Source organism: Mustela putorius, unplaced genomic scaffold, assembly GCF_011764305.1.
Source record: "Mustela putorius furo isolate JIRA1106 unplaced genomic scaffold, ASM1176430v1.1 tig00003954_pilon_pilon_pilon, whole genome shotgun sequence".
In the NCBI taxonomy this organism is placed as follows: Eukaryota; Metazoa; Chordata; class Mammalia; order Carnivora; family Mustelidae; genus Mustela; species Mustela putorius.
Genome location: NW_025422098.1, coordinates 298,355 through 311,547, shown reverse-complemented (window position 1 = coordinate 311,547; position 13,193 = coordinate 298,355). Strand labels below are relative to the sequence as shown.

At 44.7% G+C, this 13,193-nt stretch overlaps 1 long non-coding RNA gene across 1 annotated transcript; it reads right to left on the bottom strand.

Annotated features, from left to right (window-relative positions):
* Window positions 1-2,819: 2,819 nt before the first annotated feature.
* Window positions 2,820-7,927, bottom strand: LOC123389140. Its single transcript, XR_006603673.1, has 3 exons — window positions 6,003-7,927; window positions 4,351-4,476; window positions 2,820-3,194 (listed from the first exon to the last, which is right to left on the bottom strand). It is a non-coding gene; the product is annotated as an uncharacterized LOC123389140 (long non-coding RNA).
* Between the last annotated feature and the right edge of the window lie 5,266 nt (window positions 7,928-13,193).

Sequence of the window (13,193 nt, the reverse complement as noted above, 5' to 3'; positions counted from 1 at the left end):
CCTTTCAGGGTGGCAGGGTGAGTCCTATGGTGTTCCTCACTGTCCCCAATCTCTGAGGCTTTGGAGCCAGGCCGTCGGGGACAGACCTCTCAGGACAGAATCTAGGCTTAAGAGTTTGTGCTTATGGGCATGGCTGCACTGATCTGAAAGCACTGTGGCGAGGATCACAGGGGTCTGAGTTGAGAGCATGGTTCAGGATCAGTATCAAGGTCTGGCTTTGTGTCCAGGGGACCGCTGAATGTGGGGGTGGTCTCAGATGTCCAAGACGATTTCCCCTACTCTGAATCCTTTCCAGCATTCCAAATAGCCAGTGGCAAGCTGAAATCTCTGGGATTTCTCAGAGAAATACTTTTTACAGTAAAAGAATTCACCAGATGAGCTGAATAGCAGAAATGACACAACTCAGGAGTAAATCAGTGAACAAGAATATCATGCCAAAATCTTCTTTGAGAACACACTACAGAGCAAGGGAAGATAGGAGAGAAAGCTGAGATATAAAGGACAAACCGTCCAACTTTCCAACATCATTCCCTACTTGTTTATTTCCATTGTTGTCAGCTCTTTCCCAGTCAAAAATAAGTCACCTGAGCCAGCCTTTCTTCTTCCTGAGTTTGGGGCACTGCAAAGCCCACCAGAGGGGCCAAGGGCACCCCTGTACCTGTTGAGCTGAGCCCATTTGTACCCCAACAGGGAGAAGGTACCAGCCTGGCCCTCTGGTGCTCCATGGTCTGTGGCAATCCTTCCTTCTGGACCCTGCTTTGCTGCTCTTCCTTCCCTAACCCTGGTCTCAAACTAGGGATTGCTCCTGGAAGAGGAACTCAGGGAGATGAGGCTCAGGAGGGCCTCCCTGCCTGGAATCTCCGTGTGACGAGTGCACAGCCAAAAGATTTTGCCCAGGGACTTGCAAAATGCAGAGAGGCAGATTTCTTTTCTCTCTTTCTCTCTCTCTCTTTCTAGCCTCATACCAACCAGTTCTTAGAACTTTCTTCAGTGACTTCTAGGTGTAGCTTGGCCACTATTTCCACAGAAAGGCCACTTGAGCATAATCAAACACACGTATAAGCAATTACATTTCAAAAAATAAACAATAAGCCAATGCACACAGACCTTTGACAGCAGCACAGGACGCTCAAGGGACCAGAGTCCCTACCTTGGGCAATAGTGGTAGAGGCCGGGTTCTGCCACACAGGTCCCTAGACCTTTGGCAGTTTCCACGATTGCAAATCCAGACATGCAGAATCCTGAGGGACAACCTACTAACTGCACAAGAGCAAAAATTCATCAGGATTCAGAGAGTGAAATCCATTTGTACAGGAAAAGAAAGAAGTAGGCTTGCTGTGAATCCAGCAGGGAGGACAGGCATAGATAAAGGCTGGTGTATGGGTCACGGAAACTATTGTTTCTCAAGGGTCATGCTGTCTCTGTAAAATGCTATGAGGACTGTCTCTTGGGGAACTCCTGCTTTCCTACCAGTGACGCCCCCAGATTCTGCTTTGCTAGTCCCATGGATTCCTGGGGATACCCAGTTGATAAGCTACGCTGTCCTCATGACAACACTTGCTAATGGACTGAATGTGTGTGTCTTGTCCCAATTCAGATGTTGAAGCCCTGACCCTCAAGGAGTGCCATCAGGAGGTATGGGCTTTGAGAGGTGATGAGGTCATGAGATTGGAACACTTGTGCATGAGATAAAAGCACTTCTGAGAAAAGACCTGAGACATTGTTCTGCCAGCTGTCATCCATGCAAGGCTACAACAGAAATATGGGCATCTATAGATAATGAAGCAGTCTCTTGCTAGGTATCAGATCTACCAGGAACTTGCTTTTGGACTTCTCAGTCTCTAGAACTGCAAGGAATACTACATGTTTTGCTGTTTCAGCCACCCAGTCTGTCATCATTTGTTGCAGCAACTTGAACTGAATAAGGTAGAGCCCAAGTCCTGGTTAATCCCTGCTTCTACTCATTTCCCCTCAGAAAGAGCTTCTAATCCAGAACTGACCTCTGCTTTCCATACACGTGCTTCAGACTCCTTCTGTGAGAGCCCAGACTTTGTAAAAGACTCCTCCCTCATGGCAACCAGCATTCTGTTACTCCTGAGGAATGTCCTCCCTGACTGTATTGAGTCAATCAATCTGATTTTGATTCTGGAGTCCCAGGATCAAGGACTGCATCAGACTCCCAGCTTCATGGGGAGTCCGCTTCTCCATCTGACCTTCTCCCCTCTCATGCTCTCTCTCTCTCTCTCTCTCTCAAATAAATGAATTAAAATATTTTAAAAATCTGATTTTAACAGACCATAAGCTTGTTCTTGCTGGTATTTGGAAGATTAGGCATTAGCTCTTCCGAGAAAGTTCTGAATGGCTGCTTCATGAAGGGGTGAACTGTGTCCCCAAGGTCTCTTTTTGCTGCCTTCTAATCACAGATGCTGAGACAAATCCTCCCAGGTGCTGGTTTTTCAAAGCACTTAATGCTTTGGCTTTGAAGGTCCTCACTTGACAGTTCTGCTTTAATCAGTTTGTGACAAAACAGCCAATTGGTGGTGGATGCAAAGTGCACTGATAAAGTTAATATCAGGGAACAATTTTTTGAGTGTCAAGCATGTGCATGTGTGTGCACACACATATCCATGTGCTAAGCATTATGGTAAATGTCTGACAAGAACTAAAACATCAAAATGTCAGGATACCCCATTAGCTGATATTTTTATTATTCCTACATCCTAAACTATGAAAAACAGGGTCAGAGAATCAGAAGTGGCAAAAAGAATCAAGATTTGAGGCAGTTTGATTTCACAGCCAGCCTTGATCAATAGGCATGTACACCTGTGTCTAGTTTCAGCTCTGTGTAACCTTGCCATAACCTTGGATAAGCCATTCATCTCTCAAGTTCAGGTTCTTGGTCCAAAGAGGGAAGGGGCACAGGTTGAGTACCTCCAGTGGGACTTCCTGGCAGGCTTATTCATCCAAGCATTCCTGTTTCAGTTTGAGTAATTGAATCCAGTCTTTGTTTTACCAAAGGCCAAGCTTGTCCCGAGTGTCCATGCCACCAGCCAACAGCATTTGTCCATGCTATGTAACAACTGAGCAACATTCATAGGAATGGGGGGAGGAAAAGATGTCCACAGGTGTTGACAGATGTTCTGCATGGAGGGACAGGAGCTGGGGCCATGACCTGCTGTTTCTAGTGGCCTTCTCTGTCGAATTAAAACAAATGGCAATTATTTGCAACGGCAGGGATGAAAGTAGAGGGTATTATGCCAAGCGAAATAAGTCAGTCAGAGAAAGACAATTATCATATTATCTCACTAATATGTGGAGTTTAAGAAACAAAACAGAATCATAAGGGAGTAAAGGAAAAAAATAAAACAAGATGAAGTCAAAGAGGGAGACAAACCAGGAGAGACTTTTATTTACTTATTTGACAAACAGAGATCACAAGTAGGCAGAGAGGCAGGAAGAGAGAGAGAGGAGGATGCAGACTCCCCAGGGAGCAGAGAGCCTGATGTGGGGCTTGATCCCAGGTCCCTGAGACCATAACCTGAGTGGAAGGCAGAGGCTTTAACCCACTGAGTCAGCCAGGTACCCCTCAGAAGAGACTCTTAATCACAGTAAACAAACTGAGGGTTCTTGGAGGGGAGGGGGATGGGTGGATGGGGTAACTTGGTGATGGACATTAAGGAAGGCATGTGATACAGTGAGCACTGGGTGTTATAAAAGACTGATGAATCACTAACCTGTATGTCTGAAACTAGTATTATATGTTAATTAATTGTATTTAGATTAAAATTTTCTTTAAAATTAATTTTAAAATAAAATAAATAACAATCAAATAATGATCAGAGTTATCCAGCAGGGAGAATCAGATCTAGATGTCAGTTAAATTTAAGGGGCTTGCCGAAGTTTAGGAGAGTCACGCTAGGTCATTTTCCTGTGTGGGCAAGTCTTCAGGGGCAGTTCCAAAGACAAAGAATATTAATATTTCTCCTTCACCCATTACTCCTAGAGCCAAAGATGTTTCCTCCACTCACCCACTGGCCCTGTATGTAGGTGTTGCTTTCTCTCTACTAATCAAAATTCAGTGAGTAACTAGAACTTCACCTTTTCCAGTATCCCCCTACCCTCGACCTTTTGTCTTTAATGGCCATGGGCAACAGGGACAAACATTTTTTAAAAACTTACAGAGATCTATTATGCTCTACTACCTTGGCCCGCATGGGCTACTGCAAAGGGATTCTGTGAACCATGTACTCAGATGAATGGTCATTATCTTCAAAAAGGCAGGGGGCAGTGATAGACACAGGAATCAAAAAAGCAAGAGTTAATGGACCATCAGAATAATGGAGTACCAACACTTTTTTGTCCTTGGCTTGAATCCTCAAGGTCCAGTGTCTCAACAAAATTTTCATTTTGGTCTCATCTGACTCACTTGTCCACCCCTGGGCTAGTTGGCAGCTATACTGAGAACTGGAAATTTTCCTTAGAAGAGAGAAAGAGTTTTTGTCAGGTAAACCAAGGAAATGTCCATTATAGGAAGTTAGGCCATTTGTCGTGGTACTGCATTAGCACCCTCCTGACTGTTAAAGAAAAAAAAATTGTGACACCCATTAAAGACAGTAAAGAAGATTTTATTCAAGGGATGCTACTACGATGGGATTTTATTTTATAGTATGGGAGAGGAATCTGGCTCAGCTCAGACAAATGGAGATTTACAGCTAAAGAGCATGTTGGGGGTCACTGAATGTAAAATTAAGATGGAACCTCAAGGGTAAGGATGAAGGGATTCTGGCTAAACCATCTGGACAGTAATATCGTTGAAGGAAGGCTAGGGTCATAAACTATTGAGATCAGGGGATAAGGAATTTTTTAAAAGACTTATTAATACATTTTAGAGAGAGGGAGCAGGGGTAGGGGTAGAGGGAGAGGGAAAGAGAATTTTAATCAGACTCTTCACTGAGCATAGAGCCTGAGGTGAGGCTTAATCTCAGGACCGTGAGATCATGACCAGAACAGAAACCAAGAGTCAAAGGTTCAACCAGCTGCACCAACCAGGTGCCCTGGGAATAAGGGATTTCATCAGATATTAAGCATTATAGATACTGAAGCACCTGGGTGGCTTAGTTGGTTAAATCTCTGGCTTTGGCTTAGGTCATGATCTGATCCCAGGATCAAGCCTGGCATTGGGCTTGCTGCTCAGTGGGGAGTCTGGTTCTCTCTCTCCCTCTGCTATTCCTCCTGCTCAGGCTCTCTCTCTGTCAAAATAAATAAATCTTAAAAAAAAAAAAGAGTGGTAAGATACCAGGTGTGAGAGATAAGGAATTTGATCAGATATCAAGAGTAGGATAGGAGATTGCTGAAAAATTGACTAAGCAGACTTCTTGCTAAAACTGGGCTAAGTGGGTGGAGCCTGAGGTCAAGGCTGGACAGAAAGAGGACTCAGAGGAACTTGACTCCAGTCTGGTCAAGGAGAAAATCTTCATCATCCATGACCATTGTATTTTCTGCAGTCACACATTTTACTAATTCTTTTAACAGACATTGAGTGATCGAGAAACATGAACACAGCAGCAATAATATAACAAATGTAAGCGCTCTAGCAGAGTCAAAGGCAGTATAGGAATCCACCTCATCAGATTTAGAATATGCATGACTCCATGACTGAATTACTACCACTGCTTGACTGTTGAGATTAAGATGTAGTACAGAGGATCAGAGGGAAGGGAGGGAAATCTGAATGGGAGTCATCAGAAAGGGAGACAAACCATGAGGCACCTTTAACTATAGGAAACAAACTGAGAGTTGCTGGGGGGGGGGGGGGGGGGAGGGGAGACATGGAGTAACTGGGTGATAGGCATTAAGGAGGACACGTGATGTGATGAGCACCAAGGGTTATCCACAACTGATGAGTTACTAAATTCTCTGAAACCAATGATGTACTATCTAATGGCTAATTGAATTTAAATATCTAAAAAAGACACTTAAAAAAAAGATGTAGCATAACTCACAATATCCTTTGAGTGGAAGAATGTGCGGATTTTCCACACCTCTGCTGTCCAAGTCCCATGGCTAGTAGCCACATGTGGCTAATGACCACTTAAAAGGTGGCCAGTTCAAATGGAGAAATGCTGTAAAAACAGAATAAACACTGGCTTTCAAAGACATATTGTAACCAAAGGTCAGAGAGTATTGCCACCCTCACATCACAAACATCGCATGACTTCTACAGCTAATGAGAGTGGGACCCAAGATGGGAGAGGTCAACCTGAAAGTCCATGATGTCAGAAAGAACATGGGGAAGAAAAGTCACAATCCTGGAGTGGATGGGCTGAGGACTATCAGAATGCCTTTTTTTTGTTTGTTTGTTTTTTGTTTTTTTTTGTTTTTTGTTTTGGTGATTCTGTCTGTATACGGACAAGGAGAATTCACTGGAGATGACATCTGTATGCCTCACATTTTCAAGGGAAAATTATGAAAACGCATATACACCCACAGCCATAGTTTAATTATGTTTAAAATGTATTCAGAACTACTCCAGTCAGTAAATTGCATATTTTCACATTTAGCTTCTCAATTTTCTCTTCGGCACCTCCCATTCTTGAAACCCCAACACAAATCCCATCTCTTGCCTAAGGACCATAAACTACCTCACTATCAAAGGCTACAGTTCATTCATTCATTTGATTCATTCAAAGCAACCTAATCTTGAGTGATGTCTTAGGCGCTCTTCTAGGGACTGGTGACACGGTGAACAAAATAGGTAAAGATCTCACTTTCATGGAGACTATCTGGTATTTAGGGGAAAATCTTTCCTTATCAACATGAAAAGACTTATTATGGATGTTGCTTAGAATTTCAGTTTTGTTTTTTTTTTCTTGACAGTATCTCAGGTGATCATCTTTGAGGTGGTTCTCCTGAAAAATACCTTTGGGGGGTACTGACTCGACTTTCTGAGTCAGACACTTTCCTAAAGACAGGGGTCACAGGAAAAGTGACAACTGTCACTCTTGCAGTAAGAACAGGGATCACAATACTTGAAACAGAGATATGCTGCTCAGCTGTCAGAAAGTCCACAAGGCTCCAAATGTGTGTGGCCAACTAATGGAACCTGTAACTCAGAGGTTATCATCCTGAGAGCAATGGGAATTCCCTCTAGTTAAGGACTCTCCTTGAAGGAAGCTTGACAATGGCCTTGATTTACTTACTATGATGTTTAGGTAATTATACACATTAAGAAAAGTGCACAAGGCACTTCCATTTCCATGATACCATCAAAGATATTGTTGTTTTATTAAAATGTTACATCTAGAGCTGTAACGTATAGAGTAGTTAAGTCAATCAGTATGTGGTACAGGTGAGACTACTGTAATAGTCATACTTCCATAAAAAAGAAAAATTTTTTGTGGTTTCTGATCTAGGAATCAGCCAGTGAATAATTCTATATCAGTGTCCAGTTACCGGGCTAAACATGTAATCTATATTTCTGAGGGTAAGCTGAATTGTGATCACTGAGCCAGCTGTGTTCTAGTAACTACTCATTTACCCAACATAACAGATATATGAAGGTAAAAGGCTTCTAAGGATACTGGTTACTTATATTTTGAACCACATTTTGGCAGGTATAACTTGCAACTTGTGCTTAGTGGTAAGATTTCTGATATTTACTTTCTCCTTCCTTTTGCAAGTCAAGTTAGTTAAAAAGTAATTAGAGTTGAGTCCATTGTTTTTCTTAAATGTTTACAGAGATATAGAACTCTCAAGTTTCTTTACTAGACAGGATTAGATCACATTACTGAGAAAGATCAGAATGATTTACATTGCTAAAACAAGAACTTTCTGTCAGTTTGGAGAAAGATCATTTTTATCGAAGCGATACAGAGGTCCTTTTTTTTTTTTTAAATTTTACAAGGTAAAGACAGTGAACACATCCAACTTGACGAATACGTCTCTAAAATGTCAATCCAGGCAAAGCTTTTTCTGCCTACAGTTTGGAGCCTACGTGGTGATGTTTTTAAAATGCTTTCAGTCCCTCAGTGAGGCTCTTAGAAGCTAGCCAGGGCTTACTACTACGTGCCAGGCACTGTGTCAGGTGTTGGAGCTAAAGGGAAGGAGAGCTTGGAAGCTGGCTGGGGAGGGACATCCATGACACAACCACAGCTAGAAACAGAGGCCAGTGCTAGAAAAGAGAGAGCAGGCTGCATGGAGAGTGTGTACCATGGGGCTTGTGAGCTCACGAATAAGTGGGAGTAACTGGAGTGGGGAGATGGGGGAGAGGAAGAGGGTCTTCCCATCAATGGGAATCACCTGTGCTTGGAGGCAGGCGCCATGAGGGGTCTCCACAGGAAGAGGGAGGCAGTGTGGTTGAAGGGCAGAGAGATGGGGCAGAACAGGCATCAGTCAGTTGGAGGGGTATGAAGAGACTGATGGGAGGATTATGGGTGCCTTTGGAGGACTGCGAATTTGTTAGAAGATCAGTGCAGATTTCTATGGAGACAAATGCCAGGAACTGATAGGTCTTTGAAAGGTCACTCTGGCTGCCTTTTGGCAAAGGGGTTGGTAAAAGGCACTTGCAGGTGTGAACACAGCAGGTGGGAGGTGAGTGCAGGAAATCACGTGAGGGAGCATGGGAACTTGGTCTGGGGGTATATAAGGGAGAATAGCCTTTAAGGAGTTCCACAAATTGGCACCAGCTGTTGCTTCATTACAGAGCTGGAAGGGGGAAGTGGGTGTGTCCTGGAGGTTACAGAAATTACATGAGAAAGGGACGTCTTTTTAGATCTTTTTTTCAACAAGAGGAACTCTCACCTTATTGATAGAATTCCAGAGTGGGAACCGATGGACATGAGAACATCTTTGAAATGTCTGAATATGTTCTTCGACATCTTTGCAAGTGACGAGGAGACCTTGACCTTAGGAGGCCTCGGCCCTCTTTGTAGCCAAAAAGATTTCACCTACAGATTTGGGTTCTCCCTTTTAAAGTCAAGGAGACAGTCCTTCCAAAGGACACATCCTATCATTTTACCCTCTCATCATACCTCACGTGCTTGGATCTCCAATACCCTCTGTTCCAGGTTGTGAGTATCCACTTTGGCCGGGCTGGTCTTGCCAAGAACACCACCACAGGAAATCTAGAGCCTGTAGTGCTATTAATAACATCATCTAAGACTGTATTTTCTGCCCTCATGGCCTCTTCCCACCATGACTCACTGAAGCTTTTTACACATTGTATCCATTAAGCTATAGTTCCCAAAGCTCATCTTCTCTAGTGCCATCAATTTTTAGGGGACCAGGCAAACCTTAAACTTGTCCCCCTTAATTGGATCCCTGTGCCCCCACAATCTCTGAATGCCTTTCACCATGATCCTTGAATGAGTTCTGAGACCACTGATGGTACCTAACACTTCTTGGCACCTTGTCTGTTAGGTTCTTGGAAGAGGAGGTGGCTATGGAGGTGTGTGGGGATGGGAGTGGGAGGATTTCTCCCTTCACTTCCCTTTTTGTTTTTTCAAATAATGGGTTTTGAGGTGGAGGGAAAGGTTAACCAGACCATTTATTTTCCATCTCCCATCCATAAAATGTTTACCACTCCCCACTGGAAGAACTTAGATCTTTCGTTTGAATCTCCAGGAAAATCTCCCAAACCCAGACCACCACCATGTGGATTCAGCCATCTTCTGATTCACCTCCAGATTGTCTCCTCCTAACTGCTCAAGCCACAGGTTAAGGGCGAAATGTTCAATGCCCAAGCAATTAAGTGGGGAACACGTTTATCTAAGCAATTGCATGCAGCTCTGTATCTGCATACAGGGGGTCTCTCCCAAGCCTTTCCAACCTCAGCAAAACAAGACAAAGCCCCAGCGATCTGGGGTATATATCATTCATTCATTCCTGGGTTCAACACTCATGGTGGATCCCCACCAAGACCCTGGGAGAGCAAGGACTGGAGAAATCCTGGAAGCTGAAGTCTGAGGAGGATTTCAAATTCAAGTCAGAGATGAAAGAAACATCTGGACTAGGTCCTCAGGTACATGCAGTATTCTGAACTGAGGCTAGAACCAGAGACCATTCTAATGAAAGGCCTCTACAGGTGGGCTCTCACAGGTGGGCTCTGACTCAGTTTCCTGTATATTCATTCATGAAATAGCTCTTCGGGTCAACATGCAGAAGAAAACCATTTAATAAAACTGACAATGAGGAAAGGAAAGGGAAGCCAGAAGGCTTGTGAATGTGGAGAGCCAGGGCAGAAAACCAAGAAACCCTCCCTGCCCTCCTTGTTGCCAGGGAGGTCTGAGGGACTAGTTTTCACCTGGGATCCCAAGTCCAGAACAAAAGCAGCGGGGCCACGGCGGGGGAGGGAAGGGGGTCCTCAGCACGCGTGCGTGGGGGTGCCGAACGATGGGGGCTATTACGCCCACTTGTGGGGGGCACCTCGCAAGGCGCTCTCCCCAGCCCGACCCCATGAGGACCCGGGTTCAGCCCAGCGTCCGGGGTGGTCACGGTGCCCTGGGGTTCCTGGGAGGCTGGGCCTCGACAGCCCCCTCCCCGCCCCCAGTTGGACTCCCCCGCTTTCTGCTCCAGGTGAGGGCGCGGCGCGGTGTCACTTTACCTGTGGGAGGAGGGTGGTCCGGAGAAGCCTTGGGGCGGGAAGGGGCATCAGGCAGCAGGAGCGGGACTGCAGGGCCTCACGCAGGAGCGCACGGACTGCGAGTCCAGTGGATACTGCAGTCCCAACTAGGCCGCAGCACAGCACCGGGGCGCTGTGCGCCCCTCCTCCGCCAGCCGGTCCACCTCCTCCCAGACTCTCTGCCACATCCTCCGTGAGCTCACTTCCGGCTTCGGGAATTAGCAAAGTCCATTCTCCCTGCCGCCCTCAACCCGCCCTCGCCCCCATCCCTCCTGAGTGTTCCGGGAGCTCATTACCCGCTTTAGCAATTAGCAAAGCCCCTTCTCTGCGCCGCCCCCGCCTCCCTCTCTCCTAAGGCCAGGCACTGGCTGGGGCGGGGGGCGAAGCCCTGGGGGCTGCAAGCATGGCAAGTGCAGGCGCTGAGCAGCCTCCTAGCCTGGCTCCCTGAGCGGGCGTCCGCCCATGGCCCTGCTGCGGAAAGGTCATCAGTCCTGTTAACCCTGGCTGCACTCTCTGGTCAGTTTGCTGGCTTTCTGATTGCGCCCAAAGCCAGCAACCAGCTTCCCCAACACAGGCCTGGGCTGAGATGCCTGCCCAGGATCTGTTGAGCAGTCTACTCATCTCCAGGCAGGGATGGCACTTCGACCTGGATGTTTGGGTTTTTTGACTGTTTTTTGGTCATTGGTATTACATCACCTCCAGGGTAGGTGCTCCACAAAGGGAGTGAAAACAGGACGCCTGATATATAGGCATACGGCCATTCTAGAAAAATAGCTTGGGGTTCTCTAGGAAACGCGGCATTGGTCCTTGCACTATGGTTTAATAGAAAAGGGATTATGCACCAAGTTACTTAAATGAGCATAGGTTGAAATCGTTTACTGAGAGTAAATATTTTAAATAGTTATATTTTAACTAAATCGATCATCAATCATAAATTTATTACACAAAGGTTACAGGCAATTTAAATGCAATAGTACTCTCTTCAGGGTTTTAAATAATCCATGTGTGTCTTGGCACATGAGAATGCAAAGACAGGAAATGGTTTGTAAAAGATCCTATAATAGCTTTTACTATACGGTATCAGCAATTTATCATAAAGGAGCGGCCTCCAGCTAAAAACTCAGCTTTGGAAAATGCAGAAAAGCAGCAAACGTTTCCATACTGCTTGGTGACCAGAGACATGCTTTGTGTCCCTCATCATCTCTTTCGTGGTTCTGAGGCCCATGGCGTTCAGTAGTTTAGTGTCTTATTCTCTGGAATAGGCCATTGAAGAAATACCAGGCCCAGAAAACAAGGTCCTGCTGAGTGTCTGAGGAAAGTACAACCTTTTAGATGAAGCTTTCTGGGGAATTTGTTAGTGGTTTGGTCTGCTTCTGATAGGAAGGGAAATTGTTTTTAAAGATTTTATTTATTTATTTATTTATTTATTTAACAGACAGAGATCAGAAGTAGGCAGAGAGCAGGAACAGAGAGAGAGAGAGGTGGAAGCAGGCTCCCCGCTGAGCAGAGAGCCAGACATGGGGTTCAATCCCAGGACCCTAGGATCATGACCTGAGCCAAACGCAAAGGCTTTAACTCACTGAGCCACTCCAGTGCCCCAGGAAGGGAAATTTTTTAAAGAGTATTTTCTCTTTGAATCTATTTTGAGGTTTGGTTTGTGGTTCTTTCTGACTTCTCATGAAGATGGAATTATTTCTGAGGTTGGTTGTCAGGAACCGCATATCAAATCGAGCTATCTTGTTAGCAATAAATAAATAAATAAATAAAAGCTTTAGTGTTGGTATAAAGCTATTATGCTTTTCAAAACTCCGAACTATAATTCATGTATCGTGGTCGTTCTTTATCATATCACACAGGAGAGAGGTGGCAGAAACACACTTTCAGGTTAATTTTTTTACAAGGAAGATTGACTTATGAACCTACTTTGTTATTCCCTTTCATTCAATTTCCCTGTACCTCCTTTTCTATGAATTGTAATGGTAACCAATCATTATTTTTATTGTTGGCACGTGCTTTGTGAACAATAAAGTGAACGCTATAAATGGGAGCGCTTTTCTTTTTTTTTGTAGTTTAAGCCACCCAAATTCACAGTGACAGGCCCGTGAGTCAAATCCAGCATGCTTGACTCCATGATTGTCAAGTCCACTAGCCCCATATATCATGAGTCTGAGATTCATGAGTGTGTAGGTGCTATCAGGAAATGTCAAAAATGCCCATTTCAGGGACACATGGATGGCTCCGTTGGTTGATTGTCTACCTCCAGCTCAGGTCATAATGCCAGCATCCTGGGATCAAGTCCCCCATCGTGCTTCTTGCTTACCAGGAGCCTGCTCCTGACTCTGCCTGCATTTACCTCTGCTTGTGCTATCTCTCTGACAAATGAATAAATAAAATCTTTTGTAAAAATCTTGTGAAAAGGCCTATTTTAAAGAATGTGTTAAAACATTGTTTGGACAGCAATAGAAGCAAAAGCAGAATGACATAATGTAACGACATGTAGTTTATACGGGAGCCCTTTGGGTACTCTGGCGGATGAATGTTTTTAAATTAGTTTTTCATGGACATGGGGAGTTAG